The sequence below is a fragment of the Physeter macrocephalus genome, chromosome 9, assembly GCF_002837175.3.
Source record: "Physeter macrocephalus isolate SW-GA chromosome 9, ASM283717v5, whole genome shotgun sequence".
Taxonomy (NCBI): domain Eukaryota; kingdom Metazoa; phylum Chordata; class Mammalia; order Artiodactyla; family Physeteridae; genus Physeter; species Physeter macrocephalus.
The window spans coordinates 15,810,540-15,818,109 of NC_041222.1; the positions used below are offsets into that span (position 1 = coordinate 15,810,540).

General features: G+C 37.0%; 1 protein-coding gene across 4 annotated transcripts in view; it reads left to right on the top strand.

The window, feature by feature from the left end:
• The window catches only part of CTNNAL1 (catenin alpha like 1), a 62,353-nt gene that overhangs the window by 8,862 nt on the left and 45,921 nt on the right, over nt 1-7,570 (top strand). The window lies entirely within an intron of this gene.

A 7,570-nucleotide genomic window follows, 5' to 3' on the forward strand; every position in this document is an offset into this window, starting at 1 on the left:
TTCTTCCAGGTTGTCCATTTTATTGGCATATAGTTGCTTGTAGTAATCTCTCATGATCCTTTGTATTTCTGTAGTGTCAGTTGTTACGTCTCCTTTCTCATTTCTAATTTTGTTGATTTGATTCTTCTCCCTTTTTTTCTTGATGAGTCTGGCTAATGGTTTATCAATCTTGTTTATCTTCTCAAAGAACCAGCTTTTAGTTTTATTGATCTTTGCTTTTGTTTCTTTCATTTTCACTTTTTTCTGATCTGATCTTTATGATTTCTTTCCTTCTGCTAACTTTGGGGTTTTTTTTTTTTTGGTTCTTCTTTCTCTAATGCTTTAGATGTAAGATTAGGTTGTTTACTTGAGATGTTTCTTGTTTCTTGAGGTAGAATTGTACTTCCCGCTTAGAACTGCTTTTGCTGCATCCCATAGGTTTTGGGTCGTCGTGTTTTCATTGTCATTTGTTTCTAGGTATTTTTTGATTTCCTCTTTGATTTCTTCAGTGATCTCTTGGTTATTTAATAGCCTATTGTTTAGCCTTCATGTATTTGTATTTTCTACAGATTTTTTCCTGTATTGATACCCAGTCTCATAGCGTTGTGGTTGGAAAAGATACTTGATATGATTTCAGTTTTCTTAAATTTACCAAGGCTTGATTTGTGACCCAAGATATGGTCTATCCTGGAGAATGTTCCATGAGCACTTGAGAAGAAAGTATATTCTGGTTCTTTTGGATGGAATGTCCTATAAATATCAATTAAGTCTGTCTTGTTTAATGTGTCATTTAAGCTGTGTTTCCTTATTTATTTTCATTTTGGATGATCTGTCCATTGGTGAAAGTGGGGTGTTAAAGTCCCCTACTATTGTGTTACTGTCGATTTCCCCTTTTATGGCTGTTAGCATTTGCCTTATGTATTGAGGTACTCCTATGTTGGGTGCATAAATATTTACAATTGTTATATCTTCTTGGATTGATCCTTTGATCATTATGTAGTGTCCTTCTTTGTCTCTTGTAATAGTCTTTATTTTAAAGTCTATTTTGTCCGATATGAGAATTGCTATTCCAGCTTTCTTTCAATTTCCATTTGCTTGGAATATCTTTTTCCATCCCCTCACTTTCAGTCTGTATGTGTCCCTAGGTCTGAAGTGGGTCTCTTGTAAACCGCATATGTATGGGTCTTGTTTTTGTAACCATTCAGCCAGTCTGTGTCTTTTGGTTGGAGCATTTTAATTTCTCCATCGAATCTGAATGAGATCCTTGCTGGGTAGAGTAATCTTGGTTGTAAGATTTTCCCTTTCATCACTTTAAATATATCCTGCCATCCCTTCTGGTTTACAGAGTTTATGCTGAAAAATCAGCTGTTAACCTTATGGGGATTCCCTTGTCTGTTATTTGTTGCTTTTCCCTTGCTGCTTTTGATATTTTTTCTTGGTATTTAATTTTTGATAGTTTGATTAATATGTGTCTTGGTGTGTTTCTCCGTGGATTTATCCTGTATTGGACTCTCTGTGCTTCCTGGACTTGATTGACTCTTTCCTTTCCCATGTTAGGGAAGTTTTTGATGATAATCTCTTCAGATATTTTCTCAGACCCTTTCTTTTTCTCTTCTTCTTCTGAGACCCCTATCATTCGAATGTTGGTACATTTAATGTTGTCTCAGATGTCTCTGAGACTGTCCTCAATTCTTTTCATTCTTTTTTCTTTATTCTGCTCCCTGGCAGTTATTTCCACCATTTTATCTTCCAGCTCACTTATCTGTTCTTCTGCCCTAGTTATTCTGCTATTTATTCCTTCTAGAATATTTTTAATTTCAGTAATTGTGTTGTTCACCACTGTTTGCTCTTTAGTTCTTTTAGATACTTGTTAAACGTTTCTTGTATTTTCTCCATTCTGTTTCCGAGATTTTGGATCATCTTTACTATCATTACTCTGAATTCTTTTTCAGGTAGTTTCCCTATTTCATCTTCGTTTATTTGATCTTGTAGGTTTTTACCTTACTCCTTTATCTGTAACATTCTTTTTGTCATTTCTGTTTTTTTTTGATGCGTGGTGCTGTGTTCCTGTCTTACTGGTTGTTTGTCCTGAGACATCCAGCACTGGAGTTTGCAGGCAGTTAGATAGAGCTGGGTCTTGGTGCTGAGATGAGGACCTCTGGGAGGCCTCACTCCGATTGATATTACCTGAGGTCTGAGGTTCTCTGTTAGTCCAGCGGTTTGGACTCGGAGCCCCCACCACAGGAGCTCGGGCCCAACCTCCGGCCTGGGAAGCAAGATCCCACAAGCTTCTCTGCCTATGCCTGTGACCCCTGCAGCTCCTTCAGGCATACGTGGGGAGCAGGCCCCAGCTCTCGGAGCACTCAGCCGTGGGACTTGCCACACCTCCCCTGATTCTTAACATAATCCTGAGAGGAAAGAGGCTGTGTAGTGACTGAGAGGCAACTTACTGCCTTTGTGACCTTGGGCAAATTCTTAACCTTTTCAAATTTCAGGTTCTTAATCTGTAAGATGAGGGTAGTAACAGTAGCTACCTCACAGAGACGTAAGCTTTGATTGCATCAGTACATGTAAAGCACATCAGATAGCGTCTGCTGTTGTTGTGCTTAACGTTAAATGTTAGCTAGTCTTATTTTTTGCTTGATAAGGAAATTGAAGTTTGGTCTCACTTTTGTTAAACTGTGTTTAAGTATGTCTATGTAGAAAGCAAGACTGAAAAGAATTATGCCAAGTTGCTCACAAGGTAGTGGGATTATGGGTGACTTTTATTTCTTTGGACTTTCCTATATTATCCCTTCCCATTTTTAAAAACAATCAACATGTATAACTTTTTGGACCTCCCTTTTAAAAAGTTTGAAAATAATTTTAGGACATATATAGACCTTTTTTTGGTATAAATTTATTTAATTTATTTTTGGCTGTGTTGGGTCTTCATTGCTGCGCATGGGCTTTCTCTAGTTGCGGTGAGTACGGGCTACTCTTCGTTGCGGCACGCGAGCTTTTCATTGTGGTGGCTTCTCTTGTTGCAGAGCACGGGCTCTAGGTGCGTGGGCTTCAGTAGTTGTGGCACGTGGGCTCAGTAGTTGTGGCTTGCGGGCTCTAGAGCATAGGCTCAGTTGTTGTGGCACACAGGGTTAGTTGCTCCGCAGCATATGGGATCTTCCCCGACCAGGGCTTGAACTTGTGTCCCCTGCATTGGCAGGTGGATTCTTAGCCACTGCGCCACCAGGGAATTCCCATATGTAGACCTTTTAATAAGAAATTTTATAAATTGACCTGGCTCCTCCAAATTCAATTTGAAATACATACCTTTATTTGGACTGAATATTTTCCAGAGTGCTTTGAGTAAAAGGAAGATAGCCACACCTAATTATGCACTGGGGAGGATGCTTGTAGTGAAAGCAAAATGTGTGTTTCAGAACTGAAGAATAGTTGGTATTTTAGCCTAATTACAGGATCTTTTCTTTACAATTGAAAACTCTAAACTTTATAAAGGATTTAATAAAAACAACTTAAACTTTTCTCCAGAGTCTCTTCCAACATGGTTGTTTGGAACAGTCAATGGTGGTCAAGTTCTCTGTTCTCCAGGTGATGCTAAGAGTTCCCTAGGATGTATCAGGTGTGGAGAAGGACTAAGCTGGTGCTCATAGTATTCATATTTGTTTCCCTGCTTCCCATAACCCATAGTTATCCTCAAAATTCAACCATAGGAACACTTCTTTGATGGACTACCTAGTAATTTTAGGTAATATTTTATTTTGAAGAAAGTATTTTTCCCTCCAAAAACAAAAACACTTAAAAAACCCAGGAAAATTGAAAAGCTCCACTAAAGGAAAGAGTGTGGGGTGGACTTTGGTGTCAGATAAACCAGGGTTCAAATTCTAAACTAGGCTGCTTCTTAGCTGTGTAAGCCAAGTACTTAATTTCACTCAGCCTCAGTTTTCTTGTCTTGAATAGTATGTAAGGATTAAACAAGAGAGCTAATGATAATATGCCTCTGAGTACTTAAACTGGGTACTATGTTAAACATGATACTGCATCATTTTCTTTAATCCTCTTGTCAGTTGAGAAGTCAGAGTCAGGGAAGTCAGGTTGGCTAAGTGGTGAAGAGGCTAGGCTCTTGAGTCAGAGTATCTGGATTTAAATCTTAAATCTCCTACTCTTCTTGATGTCTAATTTCCTTACTCTCCATGCTGTCTAGTTTTCTCATTTGTGAAATGGGGATGATATTAGTACCTGTTTCATTGGGATTTTGTGGGGCATTATAATGTAGTACTTAAAAGTGTGGTCTCTGCCAGCGTTATCCTGATACCAAAGCCAGATAAGGATACTATAAGGAAAAAAAAAAAACCAAACCAAAACAAAAACAGCAAAAAACTATAGGCCAATATCCCTGATGAATACAGGTGCAAAAATTACTAACAAAATACTAGCAAACTGAATTCAGTAGCACATTAAATGGATCATACACCATGATCAAGTGGGATTTATCCCTGTGTTCCAAGGATGGTTCAGTATACGCAAATCAATAAATGTGATACACCACATTAATAAAATGAAGGAAAAATTATATAATCATCACAATAGGTGCAGAAAAAGCATCTGACAAAATTTAACATTCTTTCATGATTGAGTATATAAAGAATGTACCTCAACATAATAAAGGCCATATATTATAAGCTCACAGCTAACATTATTCTCAATAGTGAAATGTTGAAAGCTTTTCCTCTAATGTCAGGAACAAGACAAGTGTGTCCATTCTCACCACTCCTATTCAACATAGTACTGGAAGTGTTAGCCAGAGCAATCAGGCAACAAAAAGGCATAAAAGGCATCTAAGTCAGAAAGGAAGAAGTAAAATTATCTCCATTTGCAGATAACATGATCTTATATATGAGGAAATCCTAAAGACTCCACCAAAAAACTGTCAGAACAAATAAACAAATTCCTAAAGTTGCAGGATAAAAAAATCAACATGCAGAAATTGGTGTTGTGTTTCTATACACTAAAAACAAAATATCTGAAAAAGAAATAAAATGGTACCATTTACAGTAACATCAAAAATGATAAAATACTTAAGAATAAATTTAACCAAGGAGGTGAAAGATCAGTACACTGAACACTCTAAAACTTTAATGAAAGAAATTGAAGAAGACACAAGTAAATGGAAAGATAAGCCATGTTCATAGGTCAGGAGAATTAGTATTAAAATGTCCATAACTACCCAAAGCTATCTATAGCTTCAGTGCAATTCCTATCAAAATTCCAATGACATTTTTAACAGAAATAGAAAAACAATCCTGAAATTTGTATGGAAGCACCAAGACCCCAGCTAGCCAAGGCATCCTGAGAAACAGGAAAAAAGCTGGAGGCATCACACTTCCTGATTTCAAACTATACTACAAAGCTATAGTAATTAAACAGTATGGGACCGGCATTAAAATAGACACATGGTCCAGAGGAACAAAATCCAGAGCCCAGGCATACATAGTAAACTAATATTTGACAAGGGAGCCAAGAATACTCAATGGGTAAAGGATAGCTTCTTCAATAAATGATTTGGGAAAACTGGATAATCACATGTAAAAGAATGAAATGGGACCCCTATCTTATACCACTCACAAAAATTAACTTGAAATGGATTAAAGACTTAAGTGTAAGACTCAAAGCCATAAAACTCCTAGACAAAAACATAGGGAAAAAATCTCCTTGACATTGGTCTTGGCAATGATTTTGGGATATGACATCAAAAGCACAAGTAACAAAAGCAAAAATGGACAAGTTGGACTACATCAATCTAAAAAGCTTCTGTACAGCAAACAATCTGATTTAAAAATGAGCAGAGGAACTGAATAGACATTTTTCAAAAGACATACAGATGGCCAACAGGTACATGAAAAAATGCTTAAAATCACCAATCACCAGGGAAATTCAAGTCAAAACTACAATGAGATATTACCTCACATCTGTTAAAATTGACTTTCTTCAGAAAGATGAGGTAAGTGTTGGTGGGGATGTGGAGAAAAGGGAATGCTTGTGTACTGTTGGTGGGAATGTAAGTTGGTGCAGCCACTATGGAAAAGAGTATGAAGATTCCTCAAAAAATTTAAAAAATAGAACTACCATATGATCCAGCAATCCCACTTCCTTCATAGAAGGAAGATCAACTAATCTCAGGTAGCTACACAGATACTTTCTATCACATTATCCTATTTTAATATTTTGCATAGCATTTACATTAATTTTTTTTTTTAACTTATGTGTGTGATTATTGTGTCTCCCCTCACCCCACTAGAATGTAAGCTCCATAAGAGTATGGGCCTTTTCTTTCTTGTTCATTGCTGTTTCATCATTGCCTAGAATTTTGTTTGACATATGATAGATGTGCAACAAATATATTTGGTACAATTATTGTTATTTTGATAGACTGTAAACAGAATAAGGGCAGGATTGTGTTAGTCTTGTTCGGTGATACATCCTCAGGACCTGGATTCTAGGAAATTTTCAAAATTTGCAAGATAATATTATAGATGAGAAAATTTAGAGAGATTAAGTACATTTCCCTAGGTCATTTAGTTAGTAATGGCAGAGCCAAGGCTCAAACCCAGGCCTTCCTGACTCTAAATTATTAATACCATAACACATAAAGTGCTTGGCACATAGTTGCTGCTCAAAGGGCAAGTCCCTTCCTCTTCTCTTAATTCACTATTCTGGTCTTTGTTAATATATTTATATAAATCATTTCAAAGTTATACACAATGGACATGTACCATTTGGGATTTATATTTTTCATGTAACATTCTTTAAATATTTTTATATGTTACTATAGTTCAGGTACTAATTTTCTAGGACATTTTGAAGATTTGTATTTGTTTCAACCAGCTTAACTTGTCACCTTTTATATTTTATTTCAGGGCCTGGAATCAAGTGTTAAAGCTCTTGGTATTTCGTTTACTTTGAGTCTGCAACAAAACTGAGAGAAGTATAAAACATAGATTATAGTGGTCCTTCTAAAGTGTAAACAAGTATGGTTCATGTACCATTTTGTACAACCTACACACTGTGCTAGGCAGTGGAGTGGAATGCACAGTGAAGAAGATGCTGTCGCTACTCTCACAGCAGCTCAAGTCACAGTAGAGGAATCTAGACCTGACGTGCTTTGGTTTTATGTGGATTCTTTGAATGTAATGATCCACCTTCTCCTCCTTTTCTCTTGTCTTTAAGATTTGTTGAAATATCTGGAGGGCTTATAGAACTGTGTGCCCTGGATAACTGCCCTCAGGTAAACTTAGAATTGTTATTAATGGAAATGTTGTCCTCAGGAGGGATGCAAGATGATTTGCTCGTTGTCTTTGGATTGAAGCATTAAAACTATCAGTTAATTTAGTGTATTAGGCTAGTGTAGTATGCTGGGCTTAATTTTTTTGGCCATTGTAATACAGCTTTTTTTTTTTTTTTTTTTTTTTTTTTTTTTTTTGCGGTATGCGGGCCTCTCACTGTTGTGGCCTCTCCTTTGCGGAGCACAGGCTCCGGACGTGCAGGCTCAGTGGCTGTGGCTCACGGGCCCAGCCACTCTGCAGCATGTGTGATC